This window comes from Lolium rigidum, chromosome 7 (genome assembly GCF_022539505.1).
Source record: "Lolium rigidum isolate FL_2022 chromosome 7, APGP_CSIRO_Lrig_0.1, whole genome shotgun sequence".
Taxonomy (NCBI): domain Eukaryota; kingdom Viridiplantae; phylum Streptophyta; class Magnoliopsida; order Poales; family Poaceae; genus Lolium; species Lolium rigidum.
In genome coordinates, this window is record NC_061514.1 from 101,365,018 (window position 1) to 101,389,403 (window position 24,386).

Here is a 24,386-nt window from a genome sequence, read left to right on the forward strand (position 1 = left end):
TCAACTAAACACATAATTAGACCACCATCCCCCAAAAGTGAACGGGCGTTCCAGTTATGTAAAAGGCCACCATTGCATTTATTTAATTACAGTACTAAAACAAAAACGAAAACTGAATGTTGTATGACCAGCAGCAATGCGTTTGAACACATGCATGCAAACATATATGAAAATATAAAAATCCAGCAAGATTAACACACAATGCCAAACGTACTTTAGACGGATCATGGCATATTTGCATTCCTAGGAAAAAAAATTGAATGTTATACAAAAAAAAACAAAGTAATGCAAATGGAACTATATAGGCATGTATGCCAAAATTCGATTTTGTCAAAACTATTTTGAACTAAAAGTGGTTCCTTAATGTTGTACATTTAATAAGGAATCCACAAATATTTTATTTTAATTTTTTCTGAGTTTGTTTGAGTCAGTTTTGAATCAAAATAGCTTCAATTAATAAGAAGAAGAAAAAAGGGAAAGGAAATTCGTTTTTTTAAAAAAGAATATGGCCAACGTGAATGAATCGACCTGCCCAGGCCAAACCTGACCAGCTGCCTATTCTTTCTCTCTCTCTCCACCTACTGACGAGTGGGTCCCAGCCACGTCAGCGTCTTCAAGCTCAGCAACGAACAGACAATGCACGAGCACGAGCTCGGCCGTTTTCAGTTTCTTGCGTTTCTCTTTTCTTTGATTCCCGGAGATTTAAGGCACCATTTGATGAGCCGTTTTGTCCTACAAATAGCCCTGTCAATTCTCTCCATTTCCCCTCAAACCTTACAGAACGAGAGCCACCAGGCTGCTCGCAAACCATCTCGCAATCTCGCGGAAACTGCTGCCGTTCGTCGACGACTACGGTGGATACCGGCGTCCCCTTGACCTCCCTCTGCCTCCATTCGATTCCTTGATTCCTTGGGCACCTACCTGACAAGGTTTTGTGCTTTTTCTTGTTCTGGTTCGACAGGTTCGTCGGCGACCGATGCCACAGTCCACGGGACTCTGACGAGTGATTCCGGCTGACTCCTTCCGCTCCGTCGTCGTCTACTTCGCCATCAACCTCGTCTCGACTTCGTGCTTTGATAGGTATAACCCAAGCCTTCTAAATCCTTGTATATCGCTGGGATCGGCCACCGATCGCACGTGCTGAAGTAGGGTAGTTTTATACGTCTGCGTGTGCTCGTGCGTACACAGGGAAATAGCTAGCTAGATCCCCACTAACACATAAGTATATAACTACTATATTATAGGGGAACCAACATCATTTCTCTCATAATTTTGAGGCTTCTTTCGAATTACTGTGGTGGTAACACGTACACCTTTTATATGGTCTGGTTCCCGCGGTGGTTCTTCCGTGTGCAGCAGGGCGCTGCGTAGCTATTTAGACTAATGTGTTTTTCTTTCCGGTGCTTTGGTGGTCGGCTGTGCTGGTAAATCACTTGGGTGGAGGTAGCCAAAAGATGGGTGGAGCGGTGCTGGGCCAACCGTGGGCAGTAGCTGTCGGTTCCATGAGAATTGGTCAAAACGGTGGCTCCTCCCGTGGAATAATCGAGATGGCCCATCCTATTCTTCTCTCCCCAATCTCCACCATGTCTTGTATCTTCCAATGAATATCTCCACACAATTTCTAGAACTTGAGTGGAGGTCGCCGGCGATGAGTCGTCCAGCCATGTTCATCCCGGACTTGGCCGCCCCTCCCGCTCCATGCTCGAGTTCCCTCCTCGATGCAGCAACTCATCCTTCCGACGAACAGCTGCCGCCATGCTCCCCGCCGCCTCTGGCCGGCGCGGCTCCCCAAGTACGAGTATGCCTTGCTCCTGTCTCCGGCCACTTCTCGCAGGCGGGAGCCTCACCAGCACACCGCTCAGCCCCTTCTCCACTCGTTTGACGCCATCTGCGCGCGGATGCACCGCCGCCGTCTCCGGGCTCTACCTCCGCGTCCATGCAAAAAATTGTAAGTTGCCTACTACTAGCTGTTGTCTTGAGCATCCCCTGCTACTAGCTACTCTCTCTACTATTACTCCTCCCTACCAATGTCTTGGTCCTTTCTCTCTCTGTTACTGGATGAGCCCGTACAGATTCTCAAATTTTTGTGGCTACTTCTTTGTGAGTTTATTGCATCTACATGTTTGATGTTATGCTCATAAGAACTAAGAACTAATTTCTTCAAGTTTCTTTGTGTGATTTTGAGAGCTACAACAATACAAAATTGACAGGACACTGCAAGTACATCTGGTTCAAGATTTTATTTTGATTTCGATTTGGTGACTTTTATCTCGCTGTAGGTGCTGCCATGTAGTTCCAGCTGCTGGATATGGTTCACCCTCGAGTGGTGCAGATACACAGGTTATTAAGAGAGTTTTGATGTCTCACGTTGGGTTTAGAGTTCAGTGCCTTAGATCACCATGATGCCTATTTCTGGGGTGTTCTGTACGTGGTCTTGATGCAAAGACAGAGAACAATATGGTCCGTAACTACAAGGTTCTCTAGGATGTCTTCAACAAGCTGGAGACAAGAAAGGTACCTGCGTTAGGCCTTTCCATTTTTCCTATGGTCCATGAATTTCTCATGATTTAGTCTTGCAGTCGTTGTGTATGCATCTATTGTGTTGAGATTCAACCTAGAACATATTCCTGATGTTAGTACATGGTAATGGTCAGATAATCATCTGACAGTGCAGATTGACTATGTACAACTATCCATGTTGTAGATTGGTTCATAATAATTTTGGAGAACAGAGATTTGTTCTAATGCTTTCAAGCTGTGCTCTCTATTCCTGATTCCGATGTTGGAAGCGTTGCAACCATCTTCACTATAAGAGGCTTTTCCCCATTTTTTGTCGGGTCTGTTATCTATTTCTGTATTGATTATCACAGATGGAGCTTCTGATGATAGATCATATGATAGGTTCTGCAATCTCCCAACAGCGAAAGATTATATCACTGAAGATATCTTTTCACAGTCATCAAAAGTAGTATATGTGTATGTTTTTCTTCGCTTCTATAGCACACCTCTTCTAGCATAGGACGTAGTTGTTGAAGTGAATTGCTCCAAAAAAAAATCCATATGAGGAGATTTCGTTCCTGTAGGTCCGTGCACCAAAGCTGGAGATGCTAACGAATTGCTTCTGTGGCACCGCCATATTCTTATTCATATATTTGTGTACTAGAACTGCTAATTACCATAGATTTTACTGTGTGACAAAGTTACTTAATCATCTCTATAGAGGTCCGTCAGATTGAGAGATGAGACCACCAAAACCATAGCAGTATTTCCCTGTAAAAAGCCATTAATCATCCCTATAAAGACCATTTTGACTAAAATATGAGATCACCAAAAATTCCTACGCATTATCTGTTCTACACCAATTTTCTGAATTGGCAGCAATAGATTATCCAAGAGGACATTATTTGAATTTTTTTTACCTTATTTCCTCATGGATATTGCTCATATAGGTATAATATTAACATCAATATTTTCCAATGCACATATTGCTCATATAGACTCATGTGCCTCCGGAATTGTGACCCCAGCAGGAGATTGTATAGTCGCTGAATAGTCGCCGAGTCGTTTTCCAAAAATCACGGCGTCTCGCGACTATACATCGACTTATGGCAACTATACAACTTTTCTGGTCGACTATACATGAGTCGCAGCCTCGGGCAACTCACTTTTGAGTCGCCACTCAAAAACCATGTGCCAAACAGATCTACATGTTATGTCAACCATTTTGTTGCAGAATTTTACTATTTCAATCCTAGCATGCAGTATGATCTGTGGGTAGAGCTTAGTAGGCAGTCTCTTAATATTTGTGACAGCATAGCCTTTTTAATATAGATTTTTTAATATTTGTGATAGCATAGCCTTTTTAATATAGATTTTGGTGATAATGTATTTCAGAGAGCCCTTTTGTAGAAGGATAGAACTGATATCTAAGCAACTCATATATTTTTAGAGTCCAGTGAAGAGTGCTTCTCTTCCTAGATTTCCCTGCCGAGCAATGGTCATGATTTCACCACAAAGCTGAACTTCTAGGCGTGATAAGGTACCGCCCTAGGAAGGCTACAGGTATGGTTTGAATGCTCTTAAGTAACAACTGCAATAATTTGTAGCTTTTCAGTTTATCCACCCCCAAAATCTAATTTTGAGTCAAGATTTGGATGAAACTTTCCGACCAGTCAGGTTGACAGCGGTGTTGGAGAAAAAAGTGTACTACAGTTTCTTATTTTCAAGATAGAATATTAAACTTACTTATGATGCAACTACCAAACCATAATATTTTAAACTGAAGTGAGGTGTTCATTCTTTAGTTAAGTTTTGTAATACACTCTGGATTCTAATATTAGTTCCTCATTTCAGGGGTTACAAACAGATCATTCAGCGAACTGCTCTCGGGACATCTTACTTCCTTAAAAATGATTGCTTGAAGATATATTGCACTCTAGGTATTGTTGTGTCAACTATTGATTACTCCAGGCCACACTCCATTCAGGTACCAGACTTCAACATTACCTACCGGTAAGGCATCATCATTTAGCGTTGGCAGGGAGCGCCATATATGTTTAAGTGCAGTTGCTCTCAAAAAATCCATATATGTTCAAGTGAAGATCCTCTCAAAAAAATTAGTAGGTATATATAGTGCCGTATGCTATTCTTATGTTTTAGTCTGGCATGTATGTGGATCCAGAATTAGAGCAGACTGCAATCTATGTGTGGTTTATTATATGTGTAGCGTTGGATGTTTGTAGTTCATAGTCTTGATCAGATTTCACAATTAATTATTCTTACATGCTATGAAATTTGAAATCTAACTGTGTTATATCAAATCCAAGGACCAATGCAGTATGCGGAAGAAAAGAATCATGCATCAGTTGACCTTGGTACTAAGCACCAACAGGTAGAGAGAGGTAACCCAATCAGGAAGAAAAGAATCATGCCGATTTGCAAACGAATCATGCATCAGTTGAGCTTAGTACTAAACACATAAAGTAAATTTTGTACATGCCGGTTTGCAAAAGTATAAAGGAAACACATGCAGTAAATTTTGTACATGCCAGTTTGCAAAAGTTTTAGTACTGATGGTAACCCAATCTGGCCTATTTTGTTCTCTTAAGCAATTAGAGAGCTTGGAAGCACATCTAGCTAGCTTAGGTTTCCACGAAAATGATTCAGTCACCGTGGGTATTAATTCCAGTGGAGGGTTCCCTTTGTGCATCATTATATCACATATAAGTTATGCATTGCGTCTATACAATCTCCTGCTGGATGCCACTGAATTGTTTTCATGCATTATCATTTTCTAACATGATTTGGCATGGTACAAGACACTTCTTTCCCTAACGGTAAAACAATAGTGTGAATGTCATTGTTTCAGTTGTAGGTGAGGCATTGCACGACTTGATCCTTTATCACCTTGGTTATGTATATTTTCTCTTTTGTTTCTCCTTTCTTCATACTTTTCCTCTTCTCTATTTATTTATCAAATCAAGTTGTTTCAGTTCTTGACTTTCATTTAGATTAAGCAAGATACATCTTCTCACCGCATTGTCTAGCTTGTGATTTTGATTTATGAGTATCGATGCTAAAACTGTTGGAAGAATAATCATGCAAACGTCCATGCTGAAAGATTTCTCAGCTCCATGATACCAATAATGTGTTGTTTGCATGAATACATGGTTCAAACAACTCAACAACAGCCATACGAGCTAGACATTATTGTCGATGACCAAGAGGCATCTTCTGAAAACTAGACACTTGGCTTGTTTACTGTCAAAAAAAATATGTAACCATCTACATCTTCACTTGGTTATTTATAATAATTCAGCTTTATGCATCCTACTTTCTGTGCCATGCTATCATAATAAAATAAGCTAACTTTATCCTCATTTTATTATAGGCATGCAACGCTCTATCCATGTCCAAACAGAGGCCAAGTTAATAACGTCATATGCCTCCGCACTACACTTCCGAATTGTATTTCTACATTGTTTCTAGATACCCTATTTCCATGAAATGGTTGGGGCCTTGATTTGAATAGGCGAGCTCATGCTAGAGACCAAAGAAAAAAAGCACATATCAGGCATACCCCTGAGGAGTCGGTCCAGTTTAAACTTAGATACCAAAGCCATGCAAGCCGTCTATGCTTCCTACCAGAAAGAAGTAGACACGGAAGGAAGGAGAGCGTCGTCTCGACTGGATAGATGTCAGCTGCCCAAATGATGCCGAAGCCGAGCCTTCCTCAAGGAGGTCACATGTGGTGATGTTCCTTAACATAATAGGCAAATGCATGGAAATCATCGTCCTATCCCTTGATTGCAAGGACAACTTGACAAGTACTCATGGTTTTGCAAGTAGAAAGAATCAAATAATCATCCCGGCATGGTGTTCTACTGTGTTTTTAGGCTCTGGCTATTATCAAATGTGTGTCATGTTTTATATTTAATTGTATTGTTCCATCTATGCTCGATGGTGTAATGAAAATTATGACGATATACAAACATATCAGCTAATCTGCACATTAATACATCCATCATGTATTGTGTGTACGGTGTGCATCTATATGTCTGCTCTATGGTTGATTTCTCTCATGACCCTTCTGAATATTAGTGAAAGTGACAAATTAGCTGTTTTGCAAAACTATGCAATGCATTCTTAAAAAATACCATCGTTTATTCTTCAACTCAAAGCCACATTCCGGGCGCGGCGTGCCGCCGCGCCGGTCATTGCTAGTATTATACTATAGGGTAACAGACATCTTTTTTCTCATAATTTTAAACTTGTTTTTAAATTAACATGGTGATGACACGTATGTGCTGGGATGTAGCTATTTCAGATGGATTTTTACCGTGTGCAATTTTGATGCCCTCTAAAAAAATTTAAGGACCTTCCCTTCTCTTATTCTTGAGTGTTGCGTTACGTTGATGTGTGGCTTTTGCCTTTTATGGTGGGCCAGCTGATCCCCTTAGAGCATCTCCAACAGGCGCTGCAAAATCTGGCGCGCTATACCGGCGATTGGGCGCGCTGTATACCGCTGGCGCGCGGCATAGCGAATTTGCCCCCGGTAGAGGCTCTATTTTGCAGCGTGCGTTGGTGTGCGAAAAACGCACCTCCGGCAGAGGCTCCGCGCGTCACAAACTGCTAATCCGACCGTTTTTTTTTAAAAAATTCATCAAACAAACTATGAAAATATGATCGAAAATACGAATATATTTTAAAAGTGCAACGATACAATGCGACATTTAAAACGAAAATACTAAATAAACTACTCCTCCGACTGGTCGTCGGACTCCCAGTCGAAGTCGGAGCTGCTCAGTGTCGTGTCCGACACCGGCGTCGACGTCGTCGTCCACTGGAAGTCGGAGGAGGAGGAGGAGAGGACGATGGTCGACGGCTCTGCGCCGTTCTTCTTTTCCTCCTTCCTCCTCGCCGCCGCCTCGGCCCTCGCCTTCTTCCTCGCCGCGGACTCGGCGCGGCGCTTCTCGCGGCTCGCCTTTTTCTTCGCTTTCATCGCCGCCTTCTCCTCCTTCTGCGCGTAGAAGGCCTCCGTGGCGGCAACGTCCTCGGGGAAGCGGCGCGCCCATTCGAGGCGCAGCGCCTCGTCGCGCTCGGCGATGAGGAGGCGCTGCTCCAGCTCCCGATGTCGGCGCTGCTGTTCGCGCGTGATCATCGGCGGCGGCGGCGCCGCCAGCTCCCGCGTGAACACGTCGTGGAAGTTCATCGTTCGGCGGGAGCGGCCGAGCCGCCAGGCGACGGCGTCGTACGCCCGCGCCGCCTCGTGCGCGGTGTCGAACGTGCCGAGGCGGATCCGCTCCTCGCCGGAGCGGATTTCCGCGTCGAACCGGCCGCTCGGCCGCGCCCGACACCGTGGTAGCCTCGAGGAGGGCGGCGGCGCGGAGGCATCTCGCGGAGGCGGCGCGGTCGGAGGCGGAGCGGCCGGAGGTGGAGCGGCGCGGGAGGGAGAGAGGCGAGGAGGGAGACAGACGTGTGGAGGAAGTGGCAGTTGGACGCGTTCGCGCGTGGCGTGTTTATAGCGCGCGCGGCAGCGCACGCGGCAAGTTTCCCACGCGGGATAGCGCGAAAGCGCGCGGGCGGCAAAATTTTTAGCGCGCGCGCCTTTTTCCCGCCTCCGCTGGAGCAGCGCGGCAGCGCCCGCGCACGGCAAACCGGCGATTTTTTTGCCGCGCGGGGCTTTTACAGCGCCTGTTGGAGATGCTCTTAATCAATGCACGGGTGGATTTGGTCATGCGGCATCGCTTTGACCTGCCTTCTTTTCGATTTCCACGCCCTCCTTCATCTTCCTTTTCCCAGCATTACCTCGCCGCATTGCTTCGCCGTGCTCTACGCCTCTACCTCCACCGTACTCCTCTCCCCGGATTCTTCCCCGCACAAACTCTCCGTCGCCTGGCCGGCGGATTTGAGTGACGCAGTGGTCATCACACCCCCCCCTCCGCAGCCGAGCGAATGAGTACAGGTCGCGGCGGTTGCACGGAGGATGGCCCGCGGAACGGCGTGGCGGCGTGCTGCCGTCTTGGCGAGCAGCACCCTGGGAGGAATTCCTTCCTCGCGAAAATCATGGTGACGGCGGCGTCAGAGGGGATCCGCGGGCTCTCTGCGCCGTGGCGCTGGTCAGCCGCCGCCTCCTCGCCATCGCCGAGCGCATGCTGTGGTGGGAGATCTGCGTCTCGCGCGCGCTGTCCACCCTCACAAAGTTACTCCGCGCCAGGGCTAGGGCGCGTCAGTGGTGGGTGGCCGGCGCTCGCGAAGCCCATCTCCCGCTTCTCTAACAATTCCGGCCGCCGCTTCCTGTCGCAGTAGTGCGGCCGGGACCTGTTGTATGTGTCGGACCAGTGGGAGCACGTCGCGCCGTCGGCGGCGGCGGCAAAGAATTGGGCGCCTACCCCGGCGTGTTCCGCGGCTTCATTCGCTCCCGCACGCAGGCGTGCCTGCTGGGCGGCCGCGCCCGGCTGGAGCCCCGCGCGCGTGCTGCCCCTGCTGGGACGCGTGCGTGTGGACCGTGACGACGCCGCGTAGGGCTCGCCGCCGCCTCGACACGCACGACGGCCGCGTAGAGTATTTCGTCTGCCTCAGAAGCCAAGCCACCTCCAGGGCAGCTGCTGGCTCGCATACCTCTCTGACTGCGAGGGCGAGGGCGAGTGGCTTCGACTCCCTCTCCCACAACGACGGGTTCGGTGCGGTCGCCGCCAGCGAACAGGAGTAGGATGGCGCATGGCGCTGTGAAGTTCAATTTCAGAGCCTGACTCCTTGCTGCCAGCTCTCCTCTGTCCGACTTGGCGGCCGCGAGCCGTAGGTGGTGTCCTTCGTGGCCGTCAGGGCCGTCTCGGCGCCTGCCTCGGCGTTCATGTCTTGGTGGCGTTCCCGATGATATGTCTCCGACTCGCCGGCGTGGCTGCTTCAGCATGAAGGCGAGCACACTGCCACCGACATCTTCGCTTGCGATTCCATCGACGGCAACTCTTCTTTCCTTATGTGGTACGGGGTGCTTCGGTTTGACCTGTAGATTGGGTTACACTTTTTTCCTGACGACTTGGTTTTTAGTTCGTTGATTTTTGTTTGCATGCTGCTCCTGCTATTGATCAGTTTCACGACCGCGATGTATCTATAGTCGTCTCCAGAACTCCTTTCTTTTACAACTCCCATCCACGAAGAAGGCACAAATCTTAATCCTCTTTCAACCTTTAACTCGCCAAACTGAATCCAAAGTAGGAGTACGTGTTGTTTTCTTAGTTTGTTCTTTACATTGCAATTGGCAAAGGATTGAATCAGGAGTTTCACATCAACAGCTGCTGTGATTCTCTGCCTTTTTTTTACGAGAACCATGCTTAGCACGTCGTTGCAAAAAAATGCAGGTTCTGCTCTTCTTCACGATCGATGCGCTGCTAGGTATGTTGGTCTGTTGAAGGCACTTCGATGTATGCCATGGAGTTGCCCTTTGTACAATAATACAGTTTACTCTGTCTGGTCGTGCATGCTGAAGCCATGGCCTGTAAGGTTGGTGCATTGTCAGCTCCATACTTATTCATCTAGGTTTTTTCTGCAGGTTATTGTTGAGTGTGCCTTGGTGTTGCGTCGCCGGCGAGTCAGTCCTGCTTCTTCGCCTCCTCCAGTTTCACAGCGTTGCCATGGCTTTGAAGATGCTACTTCTGTGCCGCCACTTTACCATGATGCTGATACACATCGATCCAAGGCAGGTGATAATTATAATACTGCTGCTGATTTTAAGATAGATTTTGTGTACGCATGGTGACACAAATATAGATAGATTCCAGTATTCACATTGTCGGTAATGAAATCCGATCCTCATGGTGGGTCGTTTGAAAAAAAAACATTTTCTTTTACTGTCTCTTATTCAATGCTTATTCTTAATAACGCCAAAATGGAAGAAGTGCAGTCCAAACTAAATTCCCTGACATTTATATCATGTTTAGGAACATATCTTGGATATGACGTTATCATAGAGTGACGATGTTGGTGTTAGCATCAGGATTGTATCATGGTATTTTTTATGTGAATCCAATAGTTGAATACTAATTGGTACGTTTAGCTTTACTGTTCTTATACAAAATTACAGAAAATGGTACATAATCTCCTAAAATTTTATAAGCATAATAAATCTAAATATGAGATGGTTTGTCCTGTTCCTTTTCTATGTGCTCTTCAGCATTTATAATTTAGCGAATTGCTACGTATTATTGTAGCTTTAATGCCTACTACATCTTTATTCATATCACTCTTAGTATTACCAGATTCAGGATTCTGTGTTGGTTTCTTAAGGTCTCATGCCGTTGGTGCTTTGTCTTTACAATAGAAGTACACCAAGGTGTGGTAGGATAATTATCCTAACATAGAGACCCCCTTTAAAGGAACAACACAACCTTTATTATCGAGACCTGATGTACACAATTAAGGTATGGAACTTTTTGTTTGCAGAATGGTAGCATGCTTAGCTTGATGAAATGGGATCAAGGTTATAGAATCCTTTAATTGATAAAAATGTTTTCAATTTGTAAGCCAGGAAGAAACATTAAGATCAAAATGTGTATTCCATATATGAATACTAAATATCCTTGCACTCCTACTCTTTTGTGATGTGAAAGCTTCATGGCTTAACTCATCGTTGTCTAAATGTTCTAGCGGAGGCATGTATCTAAATATGCTGCGCACAGGTGCTACAGACTACAGAACAAACTATTGTGCTGCAAGTGAGCTTCGATCATTTTAATGAAATTCTGAGGTGCCAGGTGTTGCCACAAAATTTGACACTCCATAATGGCCTTCATCTTTTTACTAGGTCTGTCTACTCAGCTTTGCTTCATCATATGGTATGTCAATCATTTTTAGTTAAGCTTAGTTGAAGTTCTGACAGTTTTCGGCTTTCCTAGGACTCGATCAACTAGATATATTTTGTTGGACACATATATGTAAAGAATGCTTGTATTCAGGATTTCTGAAAATTGCTCTTCAACTGGATAAGTAGACATTTCTGAAACACACAAAAATGCATCTTTAAATATTTATTAAGTTATTTAGGTCGATGCATCATTCATGTATGCCCTAACTAGATAGCAGTACATAATTATATATTAAAATTGTTTTTTATCTAGCAGATTAACTCCTGTAAGTACATTTGGATTTACCCAGGCTCCATTGCATAATTCTCTTACTCCCCCTTAACACAAGACCCCTCTTTCAAGGTGCGGTTGCAACGAATTGGGACTTTAAACATTCTACTTGATTCTAGAAGAAGGCTTCCTAGCATGTTTGGGATCTCCTATCATTTTTTGTTTGTTATATTACGTTCCAGAGTTACATATAGAGTTCAATTTTCATGTCTCAAGCACTGAAATAATTGGCATGGGTGCTGCAACAATTGCATCCAGCAGCTTTCTATCATGCATCTCAGTAGTACAGGAAATAATGAAGGATTTGCACCAATTGGTCCTTTGAAAACAAACCAACCCTGTCAGAAGATGACAACAATCTAGAAGCCATACCTCAGAATGAAAACATAGAACAAATCCATTTAGAGTTGGGAGAGGTAAACGATAATAACTATCCAAAATTTTCAGAAATTTACTGCTAAGAAAAATATCTAATGAATTACAGTTTTCCCCACACAAGAATACAACCTCCACAACAGATTGCAAAAAAAGGAAAAAATCAATACCAAGTGGTGCATCAACTAAAAAAAGGTATATGACTATTTATTTCATATCAGTATCACTGTTCACTACAGCGGTGCAAGCTTACTAATCATTAATTTTCTGCATAAAATGCATAAGAAGAAAGCCACTAAAGAATTATTCTCAACTAAATAAAAAGATTCACTTGGCCAGGTAAACATACATGACATCTATCAGCAAGTAAAAGAATATCAGGACATAATTTTAGCTTTTATTTCTTGCAGCAATTGTCTTGAGTTTTGACTTGATCAGGTCAAGCTCATCTAAATGAAAGATATAAAATATACTTATCTCAATGTAACACAATCTTTACATGGTCTGACAAAGCCCTTTTACTAAAAAAGTAATATGTGATATTATTGGTATGTCTGCCACTGCCGAGCATGGCCACTTCCTACATGGTATAGTATTATGTATCTGTGTATGCTTATCTTCCTTTGTTTCTCAATGATTACTACTATGCTATGTTTGTACAATCAAATGTACTAAGCGGATCAGATCCTTGCAGGCTTCCACAAAGAGATTTCCTCACGCTTCGCTCTTAAAAGATTGCATGAAAGGGCTAATGCAAAAGAGAACGAAGTTGTCTCTTAACTACGAGTTGTAACACGGACGAACTGTTAAGGCAATTCGGGAAATTATTCTTATTTGCTCTGCAAGTTTGTTATGGCATTTTTTCTTTGTACATGCACGGATGCCAAAGGATTATAACAGTAAATAAAGATGAACGTAACTAGCAGTTCTCCATTCCCAAATCAGTCAAACATGTTTCTAGCTATTGCTCGGGATATCTTCAGTCGACACCGCAACTGATTAAGTCCACTTTCAACTAACATGTTTTACTTATACACCACAATAAACATTGACATGCCCAGTCGACAATAGGACATTTCATTATACAGTGGAACATAATTAATATGTTGGCTTCCCTGTTTTGCAATGTCACAAATCATTTCTTCCGCACGACAATATAATTCTTCTTCCTCACGTAAAAAAATTCATCTTCTTCCTCATGAGAATATATTTCAGCAACTTAGATGCTTCGAAGGAAGGAAATGTTCCTTTGGGTCGTAGCTTTCACCCGTACATAGATCACGAGAGAGGGGCAGCCAACAAAATAAACAAAATACGCCCCGCTTCATTACATTTACAGACTTAGCTTCATTACATTTACATACTGCCTCCGCAAACAACTACTACCAATCAGTCACCATATGGCGCGGCGTGCCGCCGCGCCCCTCATTGCTAGTACACTTAACTGTTGATCTCATCTGATGGCTAATGTTAGAGGAGGTGATCTCATCGTTTAGTATTAGTTCTAAAATCCTGCTACTAGTCTCTGGTGCGCGTGCAGACATTGGTTATGGAAGCCAAATCTTACTTTTTTTATTTTGGGGCCAACTAATCTAGAAAGTAGTATATATTTCAACGTGTTTTTTTTATATATATAACCTGAACCTGTATCCGAATCAAAGAGACCACGTCACCTTGCCACGGTAGAATATATTTTCTATCTTTTTCGATTTAGTCCGCGCAACGCTAAACCTTGTAAAAATCATATCCGGAGTTCTACAAATCGGAAGGAGACAAATAATATGTCCCTGAACTCTTAAAAATGCGTAGAATATTATAGATGCATCATATTGCACTTTTGCATCATGTTCATTCACATTTTTTGCAGAAACTAAATTAGAGTATTTTGGCTATAAAATGAGTTCTATAGAATATTTTCGAGCGATTCTTTTTGCTGTTAGCTGAAAATCAAATCCTTTGTACAGTAGTACAATAAAAGAATTAATTTGTCTCTGTTATTTCATTTCTATATTTTATATAGTGTTATAGACCCTTCTAGTGTTAGAAAATGTTTTAAATATATATTAAACAACACTAAAATTATGACCATGGCATCATGCATATAGAATACAACCAGAGAACTACATAAGTATGTTTTGTTAAATTTAACTCACATATGCATGCATATTTTATTTCTTGTGCTTGTCTATGTATGTGTGTTTATGTAGTGTTTTGGTTTGTAGATTGTTTGGATTGTCAAGAGTGCTTTTGTGACGAGTGCACCAATCCCTCTCCTCATCACCAAGGCAAGTGTCACTCATGTCCTATGTTTTCTATGCATGTAGTTTTTACTTAGTAGATATTGCATGTGTAGGATGTTTTCAAAGTATATGCTATGTTATGCTAATCCTATAGTCTTAGGATTTCCTCTAGTTTCCCTTAAGTTGCCATCGTAGGTAGTTTTGCTTAGCCATGCTATTAGTTACGTGGTTGGGATATCATGATGAGATGAGATGAAGAAATATGCTTTTGTTATAAATGAAAACAACTTGATAAATGAAACACCTGGGCGGATTGGTATGAGTGGAGCGTCTGCACGGTGAAAATTGGTGGGGTCTGATACGTCCATTTTGCATCACTATTTTATATCATAATTTGCTGTTATTCATTGATATATTTCATATTTGGAGATTATACTTATGTTATTTCATCTATTTTGCATGTTTCATGATTATTGGAGGATCGCGCACCGGAGTCAGGATTCTGCTGGAAAAAGCGCCATCAGAATGCAATATTTCGGAAGATCAACAATTGACGGAATTTATATGAAAAATCCTATTTTTCCAGAAGACGAAGGGAGCCAGAAGGGGAAGCCGAGGAGGGCCGCCGTGGGCCCACCTCACAGGCCGGCGCGGGCCAAGGCCTGGCCGCGCCGCCTTGTGGGGAGGGGGCCCACAGCCCCTCTCGGCCTCCTCTCCTTCGCATATTTCTTCGTCCCGAAAACCTAAGCTCCAGGGGGATAGTCGCGAAGAGTCACAGCCCGCCTCGCGGGGCGGAGAACACCGAGAGAGAAAGAGCTCTCCCGGCAGGCTGAGATCCGCCGGGGAAATTTCCTCCCGGAGGGGGAAATCGACGCCATCATCACCGTCATCGAGCTGGACATCATCTCCATCACCATCGTCATCATCTACATCATCATCACCGCCGTCTCCACCGCTGCACATCGTCACCGCTGTAACAATTCGGGTTGGATCTTGATTGTTTGATAGGGGAAACTCTCCCGGTGTTGATTTCTACTTGTTATTGATGCTATTGAGTGAAACTATTGAACCAAGGTTTATGTTCAGATTGTTATTCATCATCATATCACCTCTGATCATGTTCCATATGATGTCTCGTGAGTAGTTCGTTTAGTTCTTGAGGACATGGGTGAAGTCTAAATGTTAGTAGTGAATTATGGTTGAGTAATATTCAATGTTATGATATTTAAGTTGTGGTGTTATTCTTCTAGTGGTGTCATGTGAACGTCGACTACATGACACTTCACCTTTATGGGCCTAGGGGAATGCATCTTGTACTCGTTTGCCAATTGCGGGGTTGCCGGAGTGACAGAAACCTGAACCCCCATTGGTATATCGATGCAGGAGGGATAGCAGGATCTCAGAGTTTAAGGCTGTGGTTAGATTTATCTTAATTACTTTCTTGTAGTTGCGGATGCTTGCAAGGGGTATAATCACAAGTATGTATTAGTCCTAGGAAGGGCGGTGCATTAGCATAGGTTCACCCACACAACACTTATCAAAACAATGAAGTTTAATTAGCCATATGTAGCGAAAGCACTAGACTAAAATCCCGTGTGTCCTCAAGAACGTTTGGTCATTATAAGTAAACAAACCGGCTTGTCCTTTGTGCTAAAAAGGATTGGGCCACTCGCTGCAATTGTTACTCTCGCACTTTACTTACTCGTACTTTATTCAACCTGCTACATCAAAACCCCCGAATACTTGTCTCGTGAGCATTTACAGTGAATCCTTCATCGAAACTGCTTGTCAACACCGTCTCGCTCCTCGTTGGGATCGACATTCTTACTTATCGAAAATACTACGATACACCCCCTATACTTGTGGGTCATCAAGACTATTTTCTCGGCGCCGTTGCCGGGGAGTGAAGCGCTATTGGTAAGTGGAATTGGTAAGGGAAACGTTCTATCGTTTGTGCTGATTTTATTTCTGCCTGCTGTTATAATTCATTATGGAGAGATCTTCTCTTGAATTTTTATTTGGAAAATCTACTACTACTGCAAAGGTAGTGGATGAGGCGCCAGGTGAGGAAGAAATACCATACAAAATACCTATGAAAATTATTGAACGTGTAGTGGATAACCGTTATACGGGGGATGGAACTCGTCCACCCCGGAGATCATTTACTGTTCTTACATGAATTATGCGGTTTATTCAAGTGTGCAGGTATTGCTATGGATGAAGTGAGGAAGAAACTATTCTCTATATCGCTGTCTGGTAAAGCGGCGCATTGGTATAAATTACTGGATAATGGGGATTCTCTTGAATGGAATGATATTGTGCCCCGGTTTTATTCTAAGTTCTATCCTCCAAGTGAAATTCACGAAGATCGGAACCGCATATATAACTTTTGGCCTCATGATGGAGAGAGTATTGCCCAAGCGTGGGGGAGATTGAAGTCTTTAATGCTCAAATGCCCCATTCATGAGCTTCCTGGTAATATTATTATTGATAATTTCTATGCAAGACTTTCTTTTCAAGACAAGACCTTGTCGGATACTTCTTGTTCTGGATCATTCACACGCAACAAAGAAGAGTTTAAAAGGGACCTTCTTAATCGGATCCAGGAGAATACTGAAGGATGGGAGAACGACAAGGATAGAGAATCAGGTATAAATTATGATTATAAATGCATTGAAGCTTTTATGGATACTGATAAATTTCGTAATATGAGTGCTACTTATGGTCTTGATTCTCAAGTTGCTGCAAATCTTTATAAAGCTTTTGCCTCTCATTATGAATTGCCTAAGAAGAACTTTGATAAGTATCATGAACCGTATAAAGATAAAATTGATTCATCTATAAATAAATGTGTTGTAGTTGAAACTCGTTGATCATGTTATTCCTGAAGCTTATATTGAAAAAAGTCCTTTCCCTGCTAAAATGAAGGAGTACTCTGTTATAAATAGTGCGGTTCATAAAAGTGAAAAGAAACCTATAGAACCTGAAGAACAAATAAAGGTTGAACCTGTTGTTGCAATTGTTAAAGATCTTGTGACTGAAAATGCGGAGGATGGTCATATTATTTTCTGTGAAGATGCTTCTAATATTGTTTCACATCCTAATAAGTCTAGGAAAACTAGTGTTCCTATGCTATCTGTTAGAATTGGAGATCATTGTTATTACGGTTTATGTGATATTGGTGCAAGTATTAGTGCTATTCCTTATGAGCTTTACACGGAGATTATGCACGAAATTGGTTCTTGTGAACTTGAAGATATTGATGTGGTTATTCGGTCGGCTAATAGAGAAACTATCTCTCCAATTGGTATTGTCGAGATGTGGAAGTTCTATGTGGTAAGATTAAATATCCTGCTCGACTTTTTGGTACTTGGTTCTCGTTGCTAGTAAATATTGTCCTATCATTTTTGGTAGACCTTTTCTAAATACTTGTGGAGCTGTTATAGATTGCAAGAAAGAGAAAATTTTGACTAAATTTGTCGGTGAATCTTATGAGTTTAATTTCTCTAAATTTGCCAAAACTCCTTATAAAGCTGATTCGCCTAATAATGAATTTAGAGTTGAACAGTGTGCATCTATTGCTCTTGCTCCTAATAATCCTTTGCAACAACATTTGGAGAATAGTGAGAGTAAAGTTTTTAGGGAAGAAAGAAATGAGCTTGATGAAATTTTTCTTCGTCAACCTATTCTTAAGCATGATTTACCGGTAGAAGATTTGGGTACAACACCACCACCAAAGGAAGATCCTGTCTTTGATTTAAAACCATTGCCTGATAATCTTAAATATGATCATATTGATGATAAGAAAATATATCCTGTTATTATTAGTTCTAAGCTTTCAGTGTTTGAAGAAGAAAGGTTATTGGAAATATTGAAGAAACACCGAGGAGCTATTGGCTACACTCTTGATGACTTGAAGGGGATTTCTCCCTCTATTTGCCAACATGCCATCAATATGGAAGATGATGCAAAGCTCGTTGTTGAACATCAGCGTCGTCTAATTCCTAAGATGAAGGATGTGGTAAGAAATGAGGTATTAAGACTTCTTGAAGCTGGTATTATATATCCTATTGCCGATAGTAGATGGGTTAGTCCTGTGCATTGTGTTCCTAAGAAAGGAGGAATGACTCGTTGTGCCTAATGATAATGATGAGCTCATACCTCAAAGAGTAGTTGTAGGGTATAGAATGTGCATTGATTATCGAAAAGTTAATAAGGTTACTAAGAAAGATCATTACCCTTTGCCTTTTATTGATCAAATGTTAGAAAGGTTATCCAAAAATACTCATTTTTGCTTTCTTGATGGTTATTCTGGGTTTTCACAAATTGTTGTTAAAACTAAGGATCAAGAGAAAACCACTTTCACTTGTCCCTATGGAACTTATGCTTATAGACGTATGCCTTTTGGTTTATGTAATGCCCCTGCTACTTTTCAAAGATGCATGTCTGCTATTTTTCATGGCTTTTGCGAGAGTATTGTAGAAGTATTCATGGACGATTTTTCCGTCTATGGGAATTCTTTTGATAATTGCTTGCGGAACCTTGATAAATTTTTGCAGAGATGTGAAGAAACTAACCTTGTTCTTAATTGGGAGAAATGCCACTTTATGGTTAATGAAGGAATTGTGTTGGGACATAAAATTTCCGAGAGAGGTATTGAAGTTGATAGAGCTAAAGTTGAAGCAATTGAGAAGATGCCCTATCCTAGGGATGTTAAAGGTATTCGTAGTGTTCTTGGTCATACTGGGTTTTATAGGAGGTTTATTAAAGACTTTTCCAAGATTTCAAAGCCTCTTACTAATCTTCTTCAAAAAGATGTACCTTTTGCTTTTGATGATGATTGTAAGGAAGCTTTTGAAACTCTAAAGAAAGCCTTAACAACTGCTCCGATAGTTGAACCTCCTGATTGGAACTTACCTTTTGAGATTATGTGCGATGCTAGTGATTTTGCTGTAGGCGCTGTTCTTGGACATCGAGTAGATAAAAAATTGAATGTTATTCATTATGCTAGTAAAACCCTTGATGCTGCTCAAAGAAATTATGCTACTACTGAAAAAGAATTGTTAGCTGTAGTCTTTGCTTGTGATAAGTTTAGATCTTATATTGTTGATTCAAAAGTTACAATTCATACTGATCATGCCTGCAATTAGATACCTTATGCAAAAGAAAGATGCTAAGCCAAGGCTTATTAGATGGGTACTTCGTTGCAAGAATTTGATTTACATATTGTAGATAGGAAAGGTGCCGATAATCCTGTTGCCGATAATTTGTCTAGATTGGAAAATATTGCTTATGATCCTGTTCCTGTTAATGATAGTTTTCCAAATGAACAATTGGCTGTAATAAAGGTGAGCTCGCGAGACAGCCCTTGGTATGCTCGATTATGCTAACTTTATTGTTTCCAAGTACTTGCCTCCAACCTTTTCAGACTCAAAGAAAGGAGGAAATTCTTTTATGACTTGAGGCATTATTTTTGGGATGACCCACACTTATATAAAGAAGGAGTGGATGGTATTCTACGAAGATGTGTTCCCGAATATGAACAACAAGAGATATTGAGTAAATGTCATGGTAGTGCTTATGGAGGACATCACGCCGGAGATAGAACCGCGCAAAAGGTTCTACAATCAGGTTTTTATTGGCCAACTCTCTTCAAAGATGCAAGGAAGTTTATTTTATCTTGTGATGAATGTCAAAGGGTTGGTAATATCTCCAGACGCAATGAAATGCCTATGAATTATACTCTTGTTATTGAACCATTCGATTGTTGGGGATTTGACTTCATGGGACCTTTTCCCTCTTCAGAAGGTAACACTCATATACTTGTTGATGTTGATTATGTTACTAAATGGGTGGAAGCCATACCTACAAAAAGTGATGATGGTGAGACCTCTTTAAGAATGCTTTTAGATATTATTTTTCCTAGATTTGGAGTTCCTAGATATATTATGACTGATGGAGGTTCTCATTTTATTCAAGGTGGTTTTAGAAAAACTCTTGGTAAATATGGTATTAATCATAGAATTGCTTCCGCTTATCATCCTCAAACTAGTGGGCAAGTAGAACTATCAAATAGAGAGATTAAATCTATCTTGGAAAAGACTGTTAATAAAACTAGAAAGAATTGGGCTAGTAAATTAAAGGAAGCATGTGGTGACCCGGCATACCACTGCATGGTGTAGTATGCAAGTCTGATATAACACCAATGAAACACCGTTCCACTAGTATTATATCGCTCGTAGTGGTACAACAGAAACATATGCGGGTCCAAGGCATATCTATAGAATTACAATGTTGACTCTGTTACATAAGATCATCACAGCCTCCTACTTTACAATGAGGTAAAACTGCAAATAAACTCCAGAAGAACGACTCGTAGTCTGGTCTTATCACGGACTCTATTTGTAGAGTATTTAACTATATAGAGGCTAAGAATAGATTCTAGCTAAATAGGAGCTAGGTTTAGGAAGCTAGTTCCCTTCTATGGCTAAACTAGGCTTTCTCCTTGTTGGATGTGGTATCTGACTCCTCTGACAGGGTCCTGTCTCTTGAAGTAGTTTTTGACTCCTCGATCTTCGAGTTGCACTGTAGATCCTGCTTCGATGTCTTCATATCTAAGCAGGGGATTTAAGAGTGGGATGAGTACAAGCATACTCAACAAGTTCATTATAGGAAAGAGGTGTTTAATGCACTAGCTACGAGCATTAGACCGTAAAGTCTAATACCAATGCAGGTTTTCATAATCATTTCTTCAAAAGGTTGCTTTTATTCGAAGAACTATGTCCGTCACCTTCACCGGTTAACTAGAACTTCATGGAGCTCCTTTCCGGCAGCGTTCGCAGTTCCATATCCCGGAACAGGGAGTGACAGGTCATGATTCATTACACTCTGCAGAGGTGTGTTGCTTTACCCATAAGAGATATTAACCTTGGTGCCAACCGAGTTGCAGGCTCGTCCACACTTCCTTTGGTGTGAGGCCCGGTATAAGGTCATAGCCAATCATATTCCTCCGCTACCTCATACACCAACCCGTTGATGAAAACTCCAACCCTGGGTCCTCGTCGGTGCTCTTATACCAATTAAGGACGGCCCCCGACCATGACAACAGTTCAGGTCTCTACCATGAACTCCTCCGCCGGGAGATGCAACCCATCATAGACCGCAATAACCGTGGGGACTTAAGGCTTCCCCAGCCCACCGCTTGCTCCTCGGGCGACAAGTGTCTACGGTCTCTACCGTGGGGACTTAAGGCTTCCCCATCCCACCGCTTGCCCCCTTGGAATACAAGTGTCTACGGTAAAGCGCGTCCGTTGATGTACAAGAGGTGGAAATACAATTGACTATTCCGTCCCACTCCAGATCTTATGGTTAACACGGGTATTACGGCACAAGAATCACTGGACGATATTTGTTGTTTAATCCTAGATGGATATAAACCCTTGCAATGGAACCTCCACCATATCAACACAATCCATGGTTCCATTGCCCACCACGTAGTCATATTCATAGTTATGAAAATAGTGGTTTTGCTTTTTTATGCAATAGTGATAAATATAGTACTTTGCAAGTAATTTGGTAAAAATACTCAAATGACATGAGCAAGCGATGAACTTGCCTTTCTTGACTGCAAGATTATGCAGGCAAAAGCTTCGATACGTGATAACTCCAAATTCTGAAATACCATCATCGTCCGGTAAGGACAATGTTTAAAGAACTGGCAAAGATGCTATAATGCATAGTATGAGATGCAATCGCCCCGAGTGTAACCTAACCCCGATGATTTAGGATTGGGTGAGTTGTAAAGATTTCGTTAGGGTGTGTTGCACTTTTAGGATGGTTCTCAAACAAGGTTCTTATTAGGGTTGGTCATAGTATAGTATAAACAAGTGATATAATGCATTATAACAATCATACACCCAAAGGAATGGTGGTTGCATAATAAGTTAAGAGTATTTGTCGAGTTTTAAGTTCTACAGGACAAGGTTGATGATTACTTATATCTCACTTCAAAAGAATAACTTTTGAAGAACATGTTAATTAAGAAATAGTAAGTATTTCAAATAAGAACTATGGGCTTCTATGGTTTGATTGACATTTGTACTTAAAAAGAATAAATTTTGAAGAACAGGTTAAATAAGAACAAGAACTACTATAAATAGGTGTTATGGGCTTCTAGGGTTTACTAAATAATCTCTAATGGTTTCTAAGCTAAGTGGCTTATCATTTCCTAAGTAGGGTTTAGTGGAATAGGAGCATGTGTTGTGAATTGTTACACAAGGTTGGTACTAGGGTTTATCTTATGGTTCTACTAGGGTTTGATGATTGAGGTTGACTTCAATGGTGTGGTATGATGATCAATGGTGTCAATGTGAGATTAGCAAGCTAGGATTTGCAATTAAGTGGCATTAGTGGATTATACAAGGTTTATTCAAAAACAAAGACATGAAATGATGACTTCATGTGAAGTGGTTTTGTTTTATTTTAGTAGATCATGAGCATGTATTAATTTGTTTCTTATTAGGATTCTATAGGTGTAAGTGAAGCTTATAGATTCACATGGGCTAAACCCCTAGGTTTTAGGATTGCAACAATTAAGGATGAACACATAAAATAATGGGGTCAAGGTCTTACTTAAATTGAAACTAGGGTTTCTAAATTATGATACAATTCTTAAAATGATAACTAGCAATAAGTTGTGGTTACTAATTACTTTGAAATAAAATTAATAATGGATTTAACATTTATTATTTTTAAAAGACTTAAAATATGATAAATATTAATAGGGTTTAGGGTTTTAATTAATAGTTGAAATACTCAACAAATAGGATTTTCATATGATTAGACATAGTCATCAAGAAATATTTGTTGTTTTATATGAAATTTTAATGTGAAGTAATATTTAATATTCTCTTTATCTGAAGAATTGAAACAAGAAATTATATTTTTAGTATTTAGGTTTAATAGTTTAAGATTTAAAATTAGTCTTTAAAATTTAGAGGAAAATCTAAATTATTTTTCCTTTAGTTTCAAAGTATTTGTTATATATTATTATAGGGGTAATTTTCAGTTACTCACTTTTATTTATTGGTTGTTATTTAACTAAATTTTAAATGATAAAATTTCATAGGGAAAGGAAATAAATAAAAAAAATGGACCAATGGCCCAATGGTTTGGCCTAAGGACCAGGTCAACTAGGTCCGGCCCAACCTGGTCGGGTTAGGTCGAGTGGACCGAACCCATTGGGCCACCGACCCCCAGCACTCTTCTTCCCCCTCTCGTTCCTCTCTGTTCCTCTCGCACTTGCCAGGCGACCATGGCTCCGCCGCGCCGCCTCTCACTCATGCCCGACTCTGGTCCTCCCCGACGTCGGCGTGGTGGAGATATGGACCACCTCGTCGTGCTCTACCCTTCTATCCAAATCGATTTGATTTTCCTGACCCCTTTTCTCTGGATCCCGACCCCTGGAACCCTAGGTGGTCACCGATCAGTCCGGCCGCCGTCGCCACCACTTCGGCCGGCTCCAGGCATCCTTGCTACACCTCGACCTCCCCCACATAACCTCCATCGGCATCACCCTCTCCATGCCCCTGTAACATGCTCGATGGCAACCCTAGCCGTGGCTAGGTCGCCGGTGTGGTTTCTGGTTGCCACGCCTCCTGCTGCTCCGTTTCACTGCCTACGAGCACTACTTCGTTCTTCTTGAGCTCTTGTCTTCGGTGGAGTGGTGCCAGTGTGGTGTGACGGTGTGTTGCTATGGTGGTGGTGCTTCTGTGAGCTGCGGTGCTCGACATCGATGGACGGCGCCATAGACGCAACCTCGGCGTCGGTGTACTGGTGGTGCTGTCACTGTCCTCACTGCATTCTCGACCTCGACGCCGGCAGGACGGCGTCGCCGACGCAACCCCGGTGTCAACCGCTACGACTATTCCTCTATAACAATGTGAGCTACTTATACCCTCTTTCCCTCTCTCTCTCTCTCGGTATTCTATATGGCTATGGATTTGTTGGCCAAGAACTTGTGTGTGTTTGGCCAGATTATTGCATATGCTTGTGAGTGCTATTCATGCGCTATATGACTTGTAAAATTATCAGTCAAGTACTGATGCTAGTGAATTATATTATATGCTTAAGATTGGTA

The 24,386-nt window shown here is 42.0% G+C and overlaps 1 long non-coding RNA gene and 1 pseudogene across 1 annotated transcript; both read left to right on the top strand.

Moving 5' to 3' along the window:
* Positions 1 to 3,541: 3,541 nt before the first annotated feature.
* On the top strand, positions 3,542 to 6,552 carry LOC124669396. The gene is made up of 2 exons (XR_006992179.1): positions 3,542 to 4,062; positions 4,354 to 6,552. It is a non-coding gene; the product is annotated as an uncharacterized LOC124669396 (long non-coding RNA).
* A 1,078-nt stretch (positions 6,553 to 7,630) lies between these two features.
* On the top strand, positions 7,631 to 9,231 carry LOC124671760 (annotated as a pseudogene).
* Positions 9,232 to 24,386: the final 15,155 nt, after the last annotated feature.